We start from the raw sequence: 21,538 nt of genomic DNA on the forward strand, positions 1-21,538 counted from the left end.
CCAACAATGAATCCCTGGCGTTGAGTCAGGTTTACCCTGTGATGATGATTGTGTAGCATTTCTCTTTCAAATCCCTGTGGTTTTGCATTGCCTCTTGAGCCTGGTACCAGCTGTTTGATTAGGCATTTAATCATCAAGAGGCTTTGCAAATCCCAATAATGGGTGTGGAATGCAGCCCTGAATTTTAGGCTCTTGTTCCCCAAGGAGGAATATGAAGTCCACAGCTTAGTCACTACCCTCCCTGTATAGCATCTTGAGGATAGCTGCCATAAAAGGATGAAACTTCTGTTCTGACTAGGTGCCTCCTGCAATAGGAAATGGGAAACATATGGTGTCATACAGTAACACATCAACTTACATTTGTCATCTTTGGCTTACAAGTGCAGGAAGGTTGAAGTTGAAAGATTGAAGGGTCTTCTTCAGAAAATAATCAGTTAATAGTATTCTTTGACCAAATGAAAAGAATGTCATTGTAACCATATGTTACTGGGATTTATTCTTCCCAATCCAGTCGCAAGAGGAGGGTCTTCAATCACTGGGACTTGGTCCTGTGCCATTGCTAAGCTGACATCCTCTGTTCAGTAAGCTAGTGTTGAGAGGCTTTTGGCTTAGAAGTGTAAAGTCTAGGTTGGGTTCTCCAGAAGAGATTCAGGTTTACTTCTCACAAGAGCCTCCATATGTACATATATATCCTTAGCCTTTTATATTGCGTTCATGTCAAATGGGAAAGTGACAAAGTGAAAAGATTTCATCTTTTACACATGTGAGGAGCTATTTTAGCATGATAAATTGCCAGAAATATAATAGCTCTTTTGAGGGAATGAATATGATTTTTTGATTACATAGTGAATGAAAACAGTTTAGCAAATCTAGATGGAAGGCAAGGGAGGAAAAGGAAATTGCAGCAGGAATAAGGTTGTTGTGGCCATGCAGCTTTGAACATGCTAAAATGCATTTTTGTTAGAAGAGTGGTGACATCCTGAAATGGGTACAAACAAATTTACTTACTTTGAAATATACTCAAGTAATAAAGTAAGGTTTTTTTATCTCATCTCAATGCCATGTTAACATTCATTTGCCCCTCAGTAAAATTCAAACTTATAGCTGCTAGTTGAAAAAACAGGCCAAATTTTTACAGCAGGTTTACTATGGTATTTTCAGCCTCAAAATGTATTCTATCATTCTCACTTTGTTAGATACTTAATACTGCAAGACAAAATGTCAAAATCTAATTTAAGTACAGTGTATGTTTTTGTTTTTTAATTTGAAAATATACTAATAAATAATTCTCACAGCACAATTACTTGTGAACACTTATCAGTTATTAAAATAAATTATGGTAGTGTTTTCTGTTGATTGCAAACAAATGTCATTGAGAATATATACCATTTTAGAGCTTGGTTGAATGAGTCATGTCAGGAGAGTTAGCAGTGACTACTGCATTTCCCATGTCATTTATTTTTATGAATTTCAAGTACATACTTGAAGGTAGTTTAATAAACTTTTGGCAGTAGAAAGATGCAATGTGATGCTAAAAGAATTGTAATTATTTTTTTAAAAAACAAAACAAACAGCATGCTTTGTATAAGGTAGATTTTAAATATTATTGCAGCTATGTAAGTCAAGCAAGAAAGTCTGCAAAACAGAGTAGAAAGCAGATTCTGTAATAATGAGCTCTCTGTTTGCTGAGCACTTTTTTGCCTTTCATCCAAATTGTATTGTATAGCAGCAGCATCAACAAACTGATACCAGTAGCCTTCAAGAGATTATGATCAATCAAGTTTAATAATACCTACAAAACAGTCTTTATCCAGCATGAGTAGATTTATGAAACATTATCATTTTATTTAAAAAACATTATTACCCTTGGAGTAATCAGCATAGCCAAGAAATTAATGAGGAATTTGTTCTTGTTTTGCAGTTATCAGTAACACTAAGAAATCAACCATTGGTCCTGAATTTTGCTGTGTGCCCTAGAGGCTGTAGAAAAATGAATTGTGTTTTAATTTATATTATTTTCCCAAAACTTAAATGCCCTTGATTAATAACAATATATGCAACAGCAGAGGTTACCTCTGCTTTCAATCTGTTTCAAAGATCATAGAAATAGTACTTTCTAGGACTCCAGGATGTTTCCTGAGAGATCAAGAAATCTGTACATTTCAAAGACTGACCTATCACCTTGAAAAGCAGGCACGAAGGAGAGCTGCAAATGCAAGACCACTGTCAGGTCAACCTGTCGTGGTGCTGACAGGTCTCTGATATAAAACCCAATTTACAACTTAAGAAGCACATCCATTATCCTTCTGATTTTAAAATATAACATACATCAGCAAAATGATAAAAGACAGTGCTTAAGAATTATGAAAGTCAAGGGCTATTTCATATCAGAAAGTCACAACCTTTTTTGAATATTACTGATTAAAATTACAGTGAATTTTAATATTCATTTGTGTCTTTATTTCTTCCAGAAAGTTGAGTTAGCATCAGTTGAACTTTAATCATTGTAATTCAACTTATATTATGTTGTTTGAATTAGTCAGATGCTCTATTACGTTACTCTTTATGGGATTGAAGAGGTTTTTGGAATGTGGACAGTTTTACACAAAGTGATGTGTCCATTTTTGGGAAAAAGTACTGTCTTTTTGATCCTAATTAAAAAAAAAAAAAAAAACCCAAACAAGCAAACAAAAAAAAACACACAACAAAAACCCCAACAAGACATATTTTCCCTAGCATTAGGTTTAACCTTCATCTCCATTTGTAATTTGGAATAAAAATTCTAAATTTCCTGTGTAAAGAGGATCTACTGTAGTGTCTTCTACTTGAGAAAGTTGCAGTTCTTGAAAAATGAAAGTTTAAGGCATTATTGAATGGTCAAAATAAAGGAAAAAATTAATAATGTTTTTACTTGATTACCGTAATGGACTTCAATGTTATGTTAGATAACCTAAACAAAATACTGATTATTTTACTGTCATAGCCACCAAGGCTAATGGAGAAGTAATATTATGGATTTGTAGTATGAAAGCAGCTTTTGCTCTTTAGGACAGTTTCCATGTTGTCTTACTTGTGAAATTTTAAAATAGCTGTTTTAACTTTGCCTTTATTTGATCATATTTTTTTCTTTTATTGCTAGGTAGAGTTGCTTATGGTATAACTCTTAATTCTGCAGAAATACTGGGCATAAGCTTGTCTGAATACCTTTTTAAAACTTAGGAGTTCCTTAGGAATAAATATACTGTTAGTTTCGTATTTTTCATGTGCTTTTGCTATTTCAAGCTTTTGTCCAGTCTGTTTGTAATGTGTTTGCATTTCTTTAAACCATTAGGCTTGTAAATTCCAGAAGGGCTCTAAAATCTTGTCTGCAGTTTGGTTTAGTTTGCCTTCTACTGGTAAGCATTTTAAAAACCATTACTCTGTGCTCTGATCAGTGAACTTACATTGTTTCTGCTTTGAGACTCCATAGAAGAGATGAGACAGCAATCCAGTTTTTAAAGTTGAAATACATTTCATTGGTATTTCATTGGTAAGTCTCAGAAGGTCTTCATATGAAATAGTTTATGAAGACACAAAATAATTGTGATTTCAGCCTATTGGCTCAACATCAGTATGTTCATGTAATATGTGTTTGCTGTTATGGTTTGTATTTTCACTTAGTATTTTCTTGTTCCTTGATGACAGCGAGATGTTATCTGGTCTAGTTGATGTATAAACAAAATTAAGTATGTTTAAAAGAACTGAGAGAAACACCTCTTAGCTATGTAATCCAAATCACATTTTAGGCATGTAGTCTCTGGTAAGATTCTTCTTAAACTCATGATACATATAACTGCATCTTTAAACAGCAGTTTTAATAGGGCCACTATAAAATTTGTTATGTAGGCTTATGTACAATGTACATATCTTCAGGTTAATTGCTGTCTAAGAAGAGCTGCTCTAAGAAAGTAAAAGGAGCCTTGTACTTGCACCTGAATTTAGTTAATAGGAGGCAGCCCCATGTAGTTAGTCATTTTTGAGAGGAATTATTGTGATGGTAAAAGAAGGTTATCAGCCACAGATAGCCTTTAATTTGAATTTTACTAAGAATTTCAGGAAAACAGACATTTTTTGAGGTAGGTTTTTTTGTTGGTTGTTTTTTGCTTGTTTAGTGTGTTTTTTGTAATGTAATTTTTGTGTAAGTTAAATATAGTAGAGCAATTTCAGAAATAATGTAAAAGATTTCTATTCAGAAAAGTTTAATTTGGAACATTTTTAATTTCATGGAAATTTTGAAAAATCTGGGTTTTTTCTAATTTTTTTTTTTGAGAGGAAAAACACTTTGAGTGAGTAAAAAATTCTTACAGGTTTTAGATTCAAAGAATTTAAATACCAAAAAATAATACTTTGAAATTTCCTAAACAAAATCTTCCTATAAAGCAAATTTTGTAATTTTCAGTAAGTAAGGCTGTTTCCTGGAGATCAAGTTTTGTGATTTAGTTTTGTGATTTACTAAGGCTTCTTTACTTGGCTTGTTTGAACTATTGCAAACGTTCCAGAAAATGTATTTTCTTACAGCTCAATGTAAGGTTATGCAGTCTGCAAGCAGGAAATGCAGGCCAAGTATGCCGAGTAGGGTCTATGTGTTGTAAAGCAGGGATGGAAAAAAATTATCTATCATGAAAGTGGTAACAGCAAGGAGCAGCAATGAGCTCTGGTCTTGTATAGAATGGACTAAACAAGGCCTGTAGAGACTGCATGACTGCATGTCAAGTATTTTGTTTATATGTGATATCAGCAGTTGGGAAAAGGTGATGAAGATAACTTCTTGCATTACATGTAAATCCATTTTACTGCAAAACATATTTAAAGGGCATATTTACCTGGTTTTGTTTGCATTTGGACTTTTTGAAAGTATAAGTATTCAAGAATAATTATCTTTATGTGAATGCCCCCCTCCTAGGTGTTTTTCCATATGGACTTAAGGTGAAAGAACTTAAAAGAAAAAATTGTTCTAGACTAATTAGTGAACAATTAAATATTTTGGAAAATTTCCAACTCTAGATGGGTGTTAATGATGTACCCTGCAGACTTGGTCCAGAGCCCATTGGATTTAAGTCCCCTTGCTTCAATGAAATTTCTTTCAAAACTACTGAGCCAGCTTTTAATATTTACTGGAGTAGATAGAGTTCAGGCAATTAGCAGTTTTGCATAGGATTTAATGGGGCATTCAGGTGATTTATCGAGTTCTCCAAAGTGTTACATAGATTGAGTTCCTTTGTAGTTGTCTTGTTCCAGAGTGGAGGGAGACATCCCTGTCATTAATGTGTGTGTGCCCTGCAGGAAACATTTCCACCACCTTCCAAAAGCAGCAGTAAATCCTCCTTTCTGCAGGTATGGTTCCATGAGCAGGTGAACTTTGCTGCTGCCTAGAAGTCTTTACTGTTTATAATTTTTTTTTTCTCCACTGGTGTTCATTTTGCAGCCTCCCTACTTGTGCCATTTCTCCTGTTCATCTGACACTGGAGTAAGGTGATTTGGCTTTCTAAGCCAGCAAAAAAACTATTAACATTTTTCCCCTAGGTTAGTTTTCTATGAAATTATTCAGATGTATCAGTTCAGGGAATACTCATAGGCACATCACCCAGTAAAAGTCAGATGTTGGGAAGGTATGTCAGGCACTGGGGAGTGGAGGAGAAGGAAACTTTAAGCAGTGATGAGATGTTAGGTCAACTTGTTGCTCAGGAATGTTGTGATAGCAAAGCCACTATTGAAGTTTGCACTTGATAGTAACCCCTCAAAAATACACTGGGACTCATGATTTCCTACTTCAGGCAATGGAGCTAGGGCTCCAAAGTGTAGACTTTTCTATAATCACATCTAAGAATTAAAAAAAAAAAAGGCCTGTTAGGATTAGTTCTTTATTAAACCCATTATATTTAGAATGAATTCTTTATCCTCTAGAGATTCTTGATTATTTTTTCCTTCTTTATGATACATTCAGTTTTTACTTGGTGTTCTACCTGGATGTATGGGGCAAAAATGTTCGGGCTGTGTGTGCATGCATTTTCTTTCTCACAAAGTTCTACATTCATCATAGTTCTACATTCATCACAGCTCCTTTGTGATATAGTTTACAATATAATTTATACTGCACAGAGTATCTCTGGACTGTTTATTCTCTGTTGTTTTGATTATGTAGTTAAATACTTTATTTTTCCATTCTTAATGCACTACGGTACATAGACCAGTGTGTTGGACGTCATGTAGTATTTTCAATGTCATTAACTAAAAGCAGGAAAACTATTACACTGCTAAGCATTTAATTTATTTTGTATCTCTTCCCCATATTTACTGTGTTGTGGATAATCAAATTTTGTTTTCACTTTTTTCTGTTAGGAAATAATCTATTTCTCAGAAGGTTAACATTCTCAATATTTTCTCTTATATTGCTATGAGATTATTTAAGGCTCTCATATTTTCTTTAGAAATAGCTTTTTCAGAAGAATGTTAATCTAGTTATTGTGTTAGTTTTTACTGTTATCTCCCATTCAGGAAGATTTTTGGGAATAACCCCAGGTTAGATATTCTTCCTTTCTAGCATAATAGTACCATTCTTTTTCTGAGCTGTTTCCAAAAAATCACTGTCAACATTTCCAATTCTTGTATTTTTCCTGTGAAAATGTAATTTATTCTTCATTAATTAAAATGGCTTTAAGCTGTTTTACTAAACAGGTTTATTTTGCAATACTATTTCATTATTCCATGTTTCCTTCCTGCTTTGGCTACAGCAAGCCCCATGGAACTAATGAATCAATGAAGATGTAGGTGGAGAAGACAAGGCATGGATCAATCATACCACAATTCTTCAGTCTTGAGTGTTTATCAGAACACCACATTTCAGGCAGTTTCAGTCATATGGCATCAATAATAATTACTGCAACATTTCTGATTTTAAAACAATCATTACTTTTGCAATGTTAGGGGAAGATTTTCTTCAAATTTGAGCACTGGAATTTTCTTCAAGGAAGTGGTCACAGCACCAAGCCTGACAGAGTTCAAGAAGTATTTGGACAATGCTCTCAGACACATGGTGTGATTCTTGGGAATTGTTCTGGCTGAGAGTTGGACTTGATACTTATGGGTCCCTTCCAACTCAGCATAATCTGTCATTCTGTAAAATTAGTCACAACTTTATACTTCATTTGCATTGGAGCAAATATTTGTGACAACATATTTGATTTTCACAATAATTTATTTCTCAGCATCAAAATTATGTACAGTCATGTTCTTGAGTTTATTCCTTAGCATGCAGAAATGCTAAGGTATTAAACACCATAAAATTTTAGTAATACTTGCCTTCTGGATCAGTTTCTTCCTCTAAGTGAAAAGAAAGCAAGCCAGAGAAAGGGTAACTTCCTTGTTTTCTGATACTGCCTTATCTCTATGGCTTTAGAATCTTTGAAAAATGTGCATTACTGTACTAATCTTAATGGTGTAGTTGTAAATTCATAGCACATTATTACTGGAAGCCATAGTACAAGTATAGGATCAGCTGATGACATTGTACAAGACCCTTTCAAAATAAGAAGCTCAAGGTTTTTGTATCTGTACCTTTAAAATCTTAAATGCATCTTATGCACATGATATAAATATTTGAAGATAATTATTTCACTGAAACAGAAGACTGCAGAGCTTGGTGGAATATCTGGGCAGAATATTCTGAGAAAGCTACAGAAATGGTATGGAAATATCCATCCATAGTGATAATTGCTAATATTTTATTTTTGTTTAGTCTTTGTCCCTATGTGAGAATATTTTACTCTTGATTCAGTTTTTCTGCAGTTTCATTATGTTCAATCCAGTTCATAGGCTGACATGATAGATAATGACCCTTCTGAAGATGAAAAAGAAAATACATGAGAAAAAAGAATGCAAAAGTATCATTAGTGTTATTGAGGGGTAATTTCTCTTTGCATAACTTTTAAGCAAACTGAAATAACTTTTGGTCTTTATTTGACCAAAAGTTATGTCACCGGGCTGTAGTTACTGTTAAGATTTTAGATGTCAATATTTTCAGTAGTTTGGAAAATAAGTTTTACCTGTCATCTACATCTGTCATTGCTCTAATTTTGCTTTCCTGAATTTGCTGTGCAGTTACTCAACATGGTTTTTATCTTCACAGAACCCATAGTTTCATGAGTGCATTCTCTCTTTTTCTTCTTATGTGTTGAAACTGGCAAATTCACTAAAAAGCTGTCCACAGAACCATATTTTTTTGCATTGGCTTTTTACAATTTGTTAGGCTAATTGCACCTTTTTTACCTATTTCATTTATTTAATTTTTTTTAAAATACACGTAAACTTCTTTGAAATTTCTTCCATATTCTTTCAGTAGTAGATCATGTTCATCAAGTGTCTAAAGAAAAATGACAACTGAATGTTTGCCGTTTTTTATGTAGGTGCTCTTGATTTTGATAACTGGTTGCCTGCTAATGATCTGTGGGATGACACTTGTTCTGCAACCCATCTGGGGGATGCAGGAAGAGGGTTTATGGGTTTTTTCTGCATCTCAGTAAGAAAGGCCTGACAAAAAACATGCTAAACTAGCTATTTTAATAGGAGAGAATAAAATTATGAATACAGATAGAAAATAAACTTTATCGTTTTAGATGCTTGGAACCCTCCGTTTATTCAGCCTTGAACTGTCCTCGAAGTGGATTTTCTAATGCCATTTTCTAATGGCACCTTACTAGGTTTTCAAAATGCTGGTTTTTATTAGGTTTTTATTAACGCATTTTTCTGAGGTTTTTTTTGGTTTTTTTTTTTTTTTTTCTTTTGAGCTGTTAGGGCTTCATGTTTCTAAAGAAGACATATCTAAAGATTTTAATATATGGCATTTGATATCTGATTTGTGCCAATATCAGCTGTGATTAGTTTGCTAATCTGTTATAGCCTCTTTAATCCTTTCAAAGACCCTTTATTGCAAACTCCAGCATCTGATATCAATGTTTTTACTAAGCTGGTTACAATCTGGCTTAATTTTGCAAATTAGGTTTTTTCTGATTGCATGCTCCGCCTGTGCATCTTTGCAGCTTCTTTTTATGGCAACACTGTATAATCCTAAGCATCTTTTGTTTAGGTTTTTTGAAGCTGTGATTTTACCAATAACCCTATAGTTATTTTATTCCTTCTTTTATTGCTAGTTGAAAGTATTTTGATTGATAAATATAAAGTAAAAGGTGACTGATTACATAAACCTGAAATTTTAGAGACTTGTTTTTTTCAGGAATAAAGGAAATAATTCATAGCAGGAAATTTGCTCAATGTGTTTAAATCTGTTTACCTTCTGTTGTTTCAAAACTTTTTATGAGACTATCTGAATTCCCTCACTTTCACTTTTTGTTATTGTACTGATTTGTTGTGTAAATATTTGCAGCAGTTTGGTAGTGTATTTTTAAAGTGGGCATTTGGTTTATAATAAAGCACAGGTTCAATTAGGTAAACCTTCTAAGTAGTCTTTTCAATCCATCTTAGTTAACCATCTATTGGGAGACCATTTTTTCTTTTGGAAAAGAAAGTATAATTGAGAGCAGAATCACTACATTCAAGACTTTGAAGAGTAAGTTACAATTGCGGTTATTTTGAAATGGAAAATAAAATGTGAGTTTGCAAGTACTGGGGCACATAATATGCAAAATGGTAATATATGACCAGCTGGAGATTTTCATTGTTTCCAGTAATTCATAAATTCACCAAGAGAGTTCTTGTTAGATGGATGGGTACCTTACAGCTCTTTTTCACAGAAAGAAATTGTTCCCAGAAATGTAAATGTCAGTACTCTTTCTTATTAGAAACAGTTTCCATGTAAATTTGTAGAGAATTCAATATGAAAAAAAGGATAGAAAAACTGAGCTAAATATTTGTAGCCAGTAAAATTAAAAACTATCAGCTGGTTAAATGAGAAAAGGAGGCTTAGCCGAGACCTTATCACTCTCTACCTGAAATGAGGGTGTAGTCAGGTCAGTCTCTTCTCCCAAGTTAAAAGGTTTAGAACAAGGGGAAACAAATTGCACTAGGGGAGGTTTGTATTGAATATGAGGAAACCTTTCTTCACCAAAAAGGTTGTCAAGTCCTGGAACAGGCTGCCCAGGGAAGTGGTTGAATCAGCATACCTGGAATGTAATAGTGAAAAGACAGGAAGATGTGGGCAGTTAGGGACATGGTTTAGTGGTGGTGTTGGAAGTGCAGCATTAAGGATAGGACTCAATGATCTTTGGGATCTTCTCCTACCTCAATGATTTTGTGCTTGTATTCTAGGATTAGCTGCAGTACTTTATTCTGACTTCCATCAGTGTTATTAGTTGGTCTCAGGTGATAGCTGAACTGTCAAATACTGTATTGCTCAAAATTAATTTCCTCTTAAAAGGTTAATAAAGCTGGTAAGTAAATAATGGTTATTGCTCACCTGTCTTTCACATTTTTACTTCACAATTCCCCAGCCATCTTTTCTTTCTGAGATGGTGTAATTGATATGTATCAAATAAAATTGTCAAGTTTTTTCCTCAATTTCTGTTTAACTTTGAAGTTGCAGTTTCTGTTACAGACCTGAAGGAGAGCTTCTGGTTTGATTTTGTTGGTTGTATAAATTAGACTAATAAAATGCTATTCACCCTATCTTGCTGCTGGATTCTATATATGTTGATTGCATTTGTCAAGAAAAATAGAGCTAATAAAAAAATTTAATGTTAGGAACAAATTTTTTTACTACAAATCCTAAGTGGCTTTACAATGATTATTAATGCATAATGTTCAATTACAACAGTCTTGGTCCTCAGTTCTGCAAAGAACTCACTCTTGTGCTCATCTTGTAAGCTGAGTGAGTTCAGAAGAGGAGAAGATGGATGAAGTCTAATGTCTTAATACTAGTTTCCAGTTGTCACTCTGCTGGTGTTTCAGCTGTGCTTTTAACTCTTTAATGGAAAGAGCAATTTTTTTCTACCTAGACAGATGGAGAAAACTATGAAAATTTAAATAAATTTTGCCATGTAGAGAATCATGTTCAAATTTCCAGTTATATTTCAGTATCCATCTTAGCTTCCTGGAAACTGGCTCCTCTGACAGAAAAAATGGCATATGTAGCCTTGAGACAGCAAGCTATGCAGTGTTCAGAATACCCAGATGCCTTGCAGTCTTTATCCTGGTGTCCATATTTATATCTAGCAGCAAGATGGACATTAAAAGATGATTTGTTCAACTGATCACCAGGAAAATTGCTGATTGTGTTGAAAAAGTCATAAATACTCTAAACTGAGGGGGAACGTCACATCTATTGGAACACTGTTTTCAATGCTTCTTCAAACAGTCCTTCATTTCTCTATATTGGAAAAGCCTATTTCATAATCATGAAGACTTTTTCTTTTTTTTTTTCTGTTTTTTTCCTTTATTTTTCAGTTGTATATGGAAAAATGGTATGGTGAGATTGAAGGAAAATAATTTTAAAAACTTATATGTCTCAGAGCCATAGTTCTTGTTTGTCTATGTTCATGGGAAGAGCTGCTTTCTGAGAAGCTCTTACGGTTTTTTTGATTGATTGTCTTGCAACTTATGTGGAGTAAAATTATTCATATTTCTGTTCTGGCACTTAAAAAGCTACTTCCTTTTCCCTTAACTCTATCTTACAACTAGTTTATGTTAACAGTGTTTCTTCTGTCTTTTCTATCTCACCTCAAGAGTCTGCTATGTTCCAATGGAATTACATTCTGTGATACTGAAAATTGAAACTTCTGGAATTTTGTTTTTCCTAACTACTGGTTGATTTCTTTAAAAATATTTTCCTTTATGATTCGAACAATAGAAATGGTTTTACTTAAATTGTCATGGTCTTTAAAGAATGATTTCTGTCTTGAATTTCAAACTGAGAGTTTAAAATTAATTATCTAAGAGATGCTGTTCTGAGAGGCTACAAGGGTATACAGAATTAGAGTAGACATAAGTACCTGTGTTAGGAAATGAAGCCCCAAACAAATAATTGAAGCAATTGATAGTCCAAATATGTCTCAGGGAAAGAGAGTCTGAACTTTCTGGCGAAATGTAAATTTGAATAATAAAGTACTTAAAAATCTTTAATGAAAAAAAGCTTTATAAACAAGGATTGCATAAATGCTGTTTAATCTGAATTACAACCTAGGTCACCTGCATTCTCCATCACTTGCTGCACTGAGATGTTATAGCAAAGCCTCCGGGGCATATGCACCAGCACATGGATTTCTTTGAGCTATAGAAAGATACTGTGTGTGAAACCAGGAATTTGTGATTCATTTAATTAAAGTCATAGCAGTCTGATAAAAAAAATCGGTCTAGATAAGAAGATATTTATACATTACAGTCAAATTATGGAATTATTCTTGCTTATGCCCAATGGTGAAACTACTGAAATTTATACACACAAGCTTTGTAGTATCCATGCCTTAAGCTGATGATGTGCTCACCCTTCTAAGGCATGTCTGGGTTCTGAAATCAGTGGTGCTATTGCTCTTTGGAAGAAACAGATCATCATCCCAGCTTTTTTGATAGGAGGAATGTGACATTTTGTTGATGACCTTTTCCCCATAACCAGAGGGTTCCTCTTGGGTATGTTTGGCATCACATTTATATGTTAGCTAACACAGCTGACTGTTTCTTATTGCCACATTATGTCCAAATCTACTATAAATTATATGGTTTGCATATTTTGTATACTTGTTCTTGTCTGGTTGGGGGTGTTTACATCTATCAATATATAGTCCTTTTTATATTGTCCTTACAAAGTGGTGATAATGATTGTGTAATTATAGTGTAATTATAATGGAAATTATATTAAGCATACAAAGAATATGATTCCTTGAGACTCTGCCTATTTTCCAAGAAGTTCAGTGAAAATCAAAAAAGATTTTTTTTCTGGGTTGCATTGTTCTGTGTATTTGTAGCAGTTGTTGCTCACAGAACTAGATTTTCTGATGCACTCTAGTCCTCCTTAAGGAGCTAGTAGTCAATAAATAAAAAATGTCCAGTGAAAGTTTCCTATTGCTAATTATCAACATTAGTAAGTAACCAATTTATCACTTTAGGTTATATTGTATACTTTTCAGCTCTTAATGGGCATAGTTGTGAGTTGTGGGGTTTTTAGAACAATTACTTTTGATTAATGTATGAAGACAGTAATATTTCACTTCGATGTACCTGTACAATATTGATACAAATTTTCATTTGGGAGTTTTATTAATAGTTTTATTATTGATGCCCTTTCCTAGATGCTATGTAGCGCAGTTTCATCATAGTTCCACCTTAATTTATTTTGGCTTTTAAATTTTTTTTTATTTCTTTGATAAATTTCAGAAATACATTTCTCAATAACTGGTGTCCTATTTCATACTGTGGAGGTCAAGACACTCATCTTTACTATGAAAATATTAGGTTTTTTCAGTTATAGCACTGGAATATGTGCATTTGGTATATGGTTTCAACTAAAACAATGTTTTTAAGGGTTCTAGAGCCACATATGAGAAATAAGATTTAAATAAATTGACTAGTGCACTCCCATTGAAACTAGATAGCTTCATTCCAAGCTTCATTCCAATCCCTGCTCAGAATACCATATATACTGAGTAAAACTGCATCAGAATGTGCTAGGAAATAGCATCCCAATATATTTAAGTCCCATGGATAAGGCCTTCTCTTTTTTTCTACCACACCACTTCTGTAAGGAGTCTTTACACTGCAAATTAGTGGTGTCAGTTTAAACTGAATTGAGTATAAATGTGTAGGTTACAACACAAGAAAATTGGATGAATTAGACATAATTTGACTGAAAAATGGCATAACATCTAAAAGAATAAATTTTATTCTGCACATTATGGATACTTTTCAGTTTCTTCTAAGTAAAAATGATCCTTGTTAATTTTTTAGAATCTTCAAATCACCAAGAAATTGAAATTTTCATTCAGTTTTATATGATCACTGTCTAGGTAGTTAAGGTGAAGTCTACTTTGCTAATAATATATGCTGACGGTGCCCTGTTTCTGAACTTTGAGTTTCACCCAAGAAAATCTTCATGCTTCCTGCTAAGCTCAAAACTGGGCAAGGATGGGATTCTGCTCCTGCTAGCACCCTAGCAGTCAGCTTTGGAGATTATGAGGAGCATAAGCAGAGGAAAGGAAATAATCATGATGAGGAAAAGAAAATAGGTAGATGGTCATATTTTCTGGCAGAGGAAGAAAAAAGCTTTGCATCTGCTGTGGGGATACTTTGAGTGTAAAGAATGGAATGAGCTCTCAAACTTTTTAAAAACATATTTTGACTAGCTATATAAAATATGCCTTCCTGTGCAAAAAAATATTCCTGAGACTATTCCTGTGAACCATAGAAAAACTTAGGTCTATCTTCTGTATTATTTCAAGACTAATTGGAGTAAAAGATGTATGCAATAATGAAAGAAAATGATGCCTAGCTGAATCTCTAATCACATAAATATATAGGACAAGAAGGCTAGCAGGAAAGCTGCTGAAGTGACATTTTAAGATCTAATTATCTTATGTGGAAAGAAACTGAGGAAATTATGGCTGAAGCAGTTGGACAGCCCATGGCTCTGAATGATCACAATGCTAAAAGGAATCTGTGTCTCAGAATCCTTTGCAAAATGGAAAAAAAAGAAAAAAGCCCCAAAACCCCTGTCAGTACTCTCCAGTCTAATCAGCTTACTGAAAAGAGTGAGATTTGTAATATTTTAAGGCATTTTTTGGCAGCATGACAGAAAAAATGGAGCACAAAAAACAATAGTAAGATTTTTAAAAATGGGGCAGGCTTTGACATTTAACAAGAGTTAATCTAGCTGTACTTCACTATACACCTGAGACATTATGATTTCCAAAGAGTTATTATCAACTTCTTCCCAAACAGTCTATTAAAGAATCATGGTAAAATTCACAGTACATTACTTTGTGATACTTCTGAAGCAGTTTCAGGAAAGAAAAAGAGGGGGCAGGGCTTCAGAAAAGGTCTTAAGGAAAAAAGCAATTAAATTGAGTTTAAGCCATTTCTGAAGTCATAGCATACATAAATTGAACAATTCTGAAATAAAAGCTTAGGACATGACACTGGACAGTTTATTTAAAACTTGTCACTGATGATTAACAAATGTCAGCGTATGACTGCCAAGCTAAAAAGTATGAAGATGATAACTTTATGTAAGGGGTTTTTTAACTTAACAAAATGGTCCCCTGTATCTTCCAGACCTCAAAGAGACCACAGAATCCTCACTGCCCTGGATATGCAGCAGATTGATTCAGCCTACAATAACAATGCTGTATGGATTAAAGATGCTGCATAAGAGCTTCAGTATGAGGAACAGCTATAGTCAATAAATAGAAATGGTAATAGGATCCTACAGAGTAAAATGTTTGGGTTTTTTTAATGTTTCATATATTCTGGTCCAGATTAATATATTTCCATGCAGATTTAGTATACTTCAATAACAGTATAACTTCCAGCTCTTCTGGAATTATTAACATCAATAGAATAAAACTTTATCATTACTTTTAGGCATGAATAATTATATATCAGGTAAAGGGGTTGCAAATAGTCTAGGTACTTAGGGAGATTGACACAAAATATTTGGGGAATAGCAGTTACTATAAAAAGTGATTAATCCTGCTTTTGCCAATATGAAAAGCATTTAAAAAACCAAAATTATGAAAGTAAGAGCATTGTGACTTTTGAAAGATACATTTTTCCCTTCAAAGTCACAACCCAGCTACTATCAGTATCTGTGAAGAAATATTCTGTGAGAGCTCCTTTTCACTTGCATCCTACAAATTTGACTTATGAGACAAAATTGACTCTTTCACCAAGGAAAATTTAACTCTTCTTGGGAGATTTTTTTTTTTACCTATATGCCAAGCAGATAAGCGGAGATTGTTAAAATGTTTTCAACTGCATACGGTATGAATTAAAAACTATTTGTTTCCTACTAGCATTCTTCCTGTGAGGGAATGATTTGAACTTAACATCAAAGAAATCAATTGATCAGTTGTCCCTGCAAAAAGGATAGATATCTTTGCAGGTGAATAAATACCTTATGAGCAACAGTAGCACTGAAAGTAAAAGAACCTGCCCTACATTAAAATTGCTATCAGGAAAAATTTAGAAGGCTGCCAGATTTAGTGCAATTGATGCTCTGGAAAACTTTGTGAAACTAACAGAGCAGAATTATATTCATCTGGACTGGAAGGAAATAAATATATTAGGAGAGAAATATATTAGCAGTTGTCACTCTTCTCCCTTTGCATCAGAGGAAATTGCTTGGCAAACATCAGGAGAGAAATTTAAATTATATTAAATAATTACATTATATTCCAGTAGAGAATAAGAGATGAAGGAACTTCCAAGTACAAAGTGCTGTAGAGCAGTTTATAACATAAGCACATCTGTCTTATTGAAACAGCTTATCTCTTCCCCAATCAAAAATAACATTTCTTGAGGTGGTAAAATAGAGTAATTCTGCATGCAGCTTATGTCTTACAGTCTGTAGTGTCTCAAGGCAATAACAAGATATAGTATCTTTGTACAAAATCACGTGCCTAATTTTTCTTTCAAGTGGTAGTGCTTTGGAAGCTTTTGTAATGTTTGCTGACCTATCAGTACTTTCATTTGGGGGTCGTAGAATTGATTTTTTTCAATTTGACTTTTGAAGTTATGAGATGGGCTTTGATCTGTTGTCCAGATTTGTGGAATAGCCCCAGAAGCAGCTTCTAAGCATTAGATGTGGCACCATTTAAAGCATATCAAGAGTGGCACATTTGAAGAACTATCTCACTGTTTCTTTTTGGATAGAAAAAGCTTTTATCTGATACATGTTGAATGATCATGTTCTTTTGATATTGAATGCTTGTGATATTGATATTAAATAAAAAGAATTAATGTGGAACTCAGCAGTACCTACTGGGACATCTTACTGCGCCTCTTCTGTCATTTGAAGTTTCTCATTCAATTTTTGGTATGACTGCATAACAAAATCAAAACATGATTGCAGAATGTATTAACCACCTAAGTCAGTTTAATCAAATTAGGATCAGTAAATTAAGAAGAGCAGGACAGGCTTTGCTGCTTATTACCAGTCAGAGCAGACACTCTTGGGATTGCCTAGATGAGGTTCTGATTGTTAACGCTTGCTAAGATTAGTGTTTCCAAATCTTTAGTACTGCTATTCTGTTTATTCAAAACTCTGTGGATGTCACCAAAAACTATTATCATCCTATTGTTCTGTTGTGTTGCTAGGTAACTGCCAAAATCTTGATGGGTTATTGATGAGATTGCTTTGATGATGGGATTGTCTGTGTTACAAATGTAGAAACATGTACGGTGCTTTTGTGTGGGCTGACACCAAAAGCACAAACTGTGGTTCATAGCTTTTGCACCTCAGCCTGTTCATTGGGCATAAGTTGTACGTAGGCAGTGTTGTGTCAGCGCCTGTCCAGCCAAGATAAGAGCTTTATCACACTATGACAATGAAGACCCTGCGGTTGACAGTTCTAGTAAAGTTTTGGGTGTCAACATGGCCCTGAATAGTGCTAGGTATGTTATTTGGTCTTTATTTTTGAATACTCCTGATAGCTTGAGTATTCTTCATTGCATAGTTGGACTTTTTTCATAGATATTGCATTTTGCTTGACATTGACGTTAGGATTTGGCCACAGCTTCTGTCACCACTACACAAGGAAATGAATGCTGATCTTTTCCATGGCAAAGTAAGTGGATTGACAGTTGAACTATGCTGCATTAGCAAAGTTTAACACCAGTACAAGGGGAGGATGAGACAAAGAGTTTGTCAGTGGTTACACAAACATTTCCTTAATGCCGTCACCTTTACATCTCCCTGAGACAGAAGACATTAGCAAATTCTATTCTGTGATTACAGTGCAATTTTGTACACATAATTTTTTGTCGTTTGAATACAAAGAATGGGAATTTATGGTTTTATTTTGAAAATTTCATTCTTCAAGGTGATAAAATGGCATATATTTTCAAGGAAATCTTTTTAGGTAAGACAGTTGAGTGGTCATATAATTTTTGATTCCTGTATCTTCAAAAAGAAATTTAATGAAATATTTTCGTGAGGAGAAAATATAGAAGGCTAGGGTTAAATTCCAATTTTCCTGTAAGAATCTTGGCAGACAAGAAGTGGTAATAATTTCTTTCTTCTAAATGCATTAGTCTGGGTTAATAAGAAAAATCTTACTAAACTTGATTGCATCACTTGTCCTTTTTTTTATATACAAGACATGAATTGTTATGTAAGAACAGTAGGATCTCAGTCTAGTTTTTGTTTCGCTTAAACTGCTCGTGAAACTAGTCTTAGTTTTCACAAAAATGGCCAGTTGTCCTAAACAGACGTGTTTAGGTCCTTGAGTGTGCATGCAGTTTGACACTCAGAAAATGAACAAAATTCAATCTTCAAATATTAATCATTATTTAAACCTGGTTTAAAATAATTTTCTTAGTCATCGTACTACTGTGCCATAGCTGAAAAGTTTAAGACTGCAACCTGGTAGAATGGCTTTCAATGTCCATGAATCAATGAAGGAAATATAGTCTTTCTCTCTTTTTTGCTTAATGACTTGCATCTTTTATCTTGTCACATAGTTCAATGGCATAGAATTACAATAAATTAGTTTTGCAATTATCAAACCCTTCAACTTCTCTTTGGCATTTAACGAACCTCAGGATCTGTTTATTGCTTCATATACTTTGCCATCATGAATATTAGCCTTTAATTAACTGGAACTCTAATCTTAATCTTTCTCACTATATTGCAATGAAACATTTTTATTAACTTGAAGAAGATAGTATTTGTTACTATTTTTCTAATAAATGGAATACTTTCAGAATGACCTTTTTATCAGTAATTATGACAATATAAAATGTAAGAAGGCAGAACTCATTATACCAAAGAAAAGCGTTGTCTGATTAGTTTTTGTGTATTTCACTTAGCTACATAAAATCATTGAGAAGCCTCAGCTGAGAGAGGCCAATAGGGATCATGTGATCCAGGCTTAGATCAGGAATTGCAAAAAAGTGGAAGAGGAAATCATGTATATAAACTTTTCCTCAGGCATAGTGTGCACAGCTAGAATGACCCAAAGCAGTGTTTGCATTAGAGAATAGTGCTCCATGGTGGTCTCCCTAGTAATGAAGGCTGGAAGGAAAAGAAACTCTTTGCAAAAGGTGAGCAGTAGTGGCTCAGTGCAGCCACTCTAGCAAAGGTCTCATAAGCTAGGTTTTGTCAGATACAAATGAAACAAGTTGTCTTCATTAAATAAAGGAGAGCACAATAGTACTCTTCAGTCATGCAACATGACTGTATCTTCAATGCAGGGAGAGTTCCACTGTCTTCCTGATTGCTGATAGTTCTTTGTTCTAGATAGATGTTAGGCTCATTCTGTCTTGATCATTTCATTGCTTTGAAGTCAGTTGCTCTTCCAGGTATTTAGAGGTTTCTGTATCTATTGCAGACCAATCTGACAAGAAAAGCATCTTTAAGACAAAGGGGAAAAACAACAGCTCTCTCTGTTGACACTATTTTCAAGTATTTGGTACACTGCTACATCTCCAGCTGTACTTTGGTAGTTATACAGTGCAAGAGGAGTTTGGAGGGTAAAAAAGTCCATATTCAAGTGCAGACAATAATGGCATGTAATATTGAAATGAGAGATATGATAATAGATGAAATTTATTAATGGAACTTATTAATATTTGGTTTTAGGAATGATTAATTTTTTAATTTTTTTCATTGAAAAAAACAGGATTGCATAATGAAATTTACAGTTGACATAATGTTTGGAGTTGTTATTAAAAGAGATGAAAATCATGATGTGACAGATACAAGTGGAAGCCTTTGAGAACTGATGTAATAGAAATGTAATTAAATATTATATTAAAAAATACAGCATAATGTACTTAAAACTATTGGCAAGAGACTATATTAATAACATGGAGCTCATCTGAAAAAAATACTTGCTGTGGCAGTTAATCAATGGATAACTATAAGATGCCAATGTGATGTCACCATGAGACTAAATGTAAGGCTGAGAGATCTACCAAACAGACACTATGACATGAAAAATAATACTCACTGTATTTATGATTCCTGATAATAAGGATTTAGTCAACTTGAAAGGATTCCTTTTTCATCAACTTTTCCAATCACAGCTTGAATGTACAGAAACTTTTAGTATTTTCAACGCTGACTTTTGGCCAGGAGTTCCATAAATCCACTATTTTCTGCATGAATACATAAATACTTCTGTTTGTTCCAAACTTCTTACTGACTAGATGTTATTTTTATGTCCCATCCTTTTACTGGAGGAGATAGTGGAAAATCTGTCCTTATCACCTTCTCCATAATGTCATGATTATATAGTTCTTTATTTTATTCTTCCATAGTAATAATTTTCTCACTTTATTCTGGTACTTACCTTCAGTCATCATCCTCTTCTGGACCTTTTCTAATTCTACCACTGCCTTTTTTTGAGATGGCAGATCAGAGCAGGTTAAGATGGAGCTTCTAAACCTTCATGTAAGGACAATACACAACAAAGGGGTTTGATACCAACATACCTTTAGTCCTAGTATCTTTGTTCCTGGATAAAGAATAGGTAGAAGTTTAATAAACGTAAACATATTTTCTAGAAAATTTGTAAAGTGCAGTAGGAAAAGGCTCATATCAAATTTACTGACATGAGTTGGGAAGAAGAGAATGTCTGGTATCAGAAAAGATGTAATTTAAGATTGCATTAGGTACCTCTAATTATGGTAGTCTGCTAGAAAGAATTCAGATTGTATCTCATGCAATCAAGACAACATATTCTTTATCAATAATTTAAGATAAAATCTAACAGTGACCTCTGATACTGTACAGAAAATAATGTTTTAAAGGATGTATGAAAGACCTGTTTGTGAATAATATACAAAAAACCAGAAGTGCTTTTCCAGTGGCCTCAAAGACTTTGAGACTTGCCTCAAATGAGAAAAGGGGAAAAAAAAATCCAAACAACAACAAAAAAACAAAAAAAACAACAACAACAACAAAAAAACCAAAACACACAAGCAAAAAAAACCCCACAAAAAACCAAGTGAAAATACTTAGATTGGTGGCATAGAACAAACTGTTCCTCTGCAGAACAGCAAGTGGAGGTTTCTTTACATTGGTTAGAAATGTTTTTCTTTGAGTATTACTCTCAACTGCTGCAGATGTGGTTATTAAACAATGTTACAGCTGTGCATATCAAATTTGTTTTCACTGGTCATGGTCTATTGGGGCAGCAATATGCAACAATAGGTCACAGTTTAGTAGCCCTAGTTGAAGCAATTTTTAGAAAAGTACAGTGCAGGCATATCAATAGTGGACTCCTCTACCTAGGGCAGTGCAAAATTATGTGAAAACACTTTGGGGAAAAAAAGTGCCAAGTCAAATTTAGATCTGTAGTTAGCAGAGTTAAATTACAGAATAGCCCAAATGAAAAAG

At 33.9% G+C, this 21,538-nt stretch overlaps 1 protein-coding gene across 1 annotated transcript in view; it reads left to right on the forward strand.

Annotated features, from left to right (window-relative positions):
- Window positions 1-21,538, forward strand: part of PACRG (parkin coregulated) — a 210,668-nt gene that overhangs the window by 23,924 nt on the left and 165,206 nt on the right. The window lies entirely within an intron of this gene.

The sequence above is a fragment of the Ammospiza nelsoni genome, chromosome 3 (genome assembly GCF_027579445.1).
Source record: "Ammospiza nelsoni isolate bAmmNel1 chromosome 3, bAmmNel1.pri, whole genome shotgun sequence".
NCBI lineage: Eukaryota > Metazoa > Chordata > Aves > Passeriformes > Passerellidae > Ammospiza > Ammospiza nelsoni.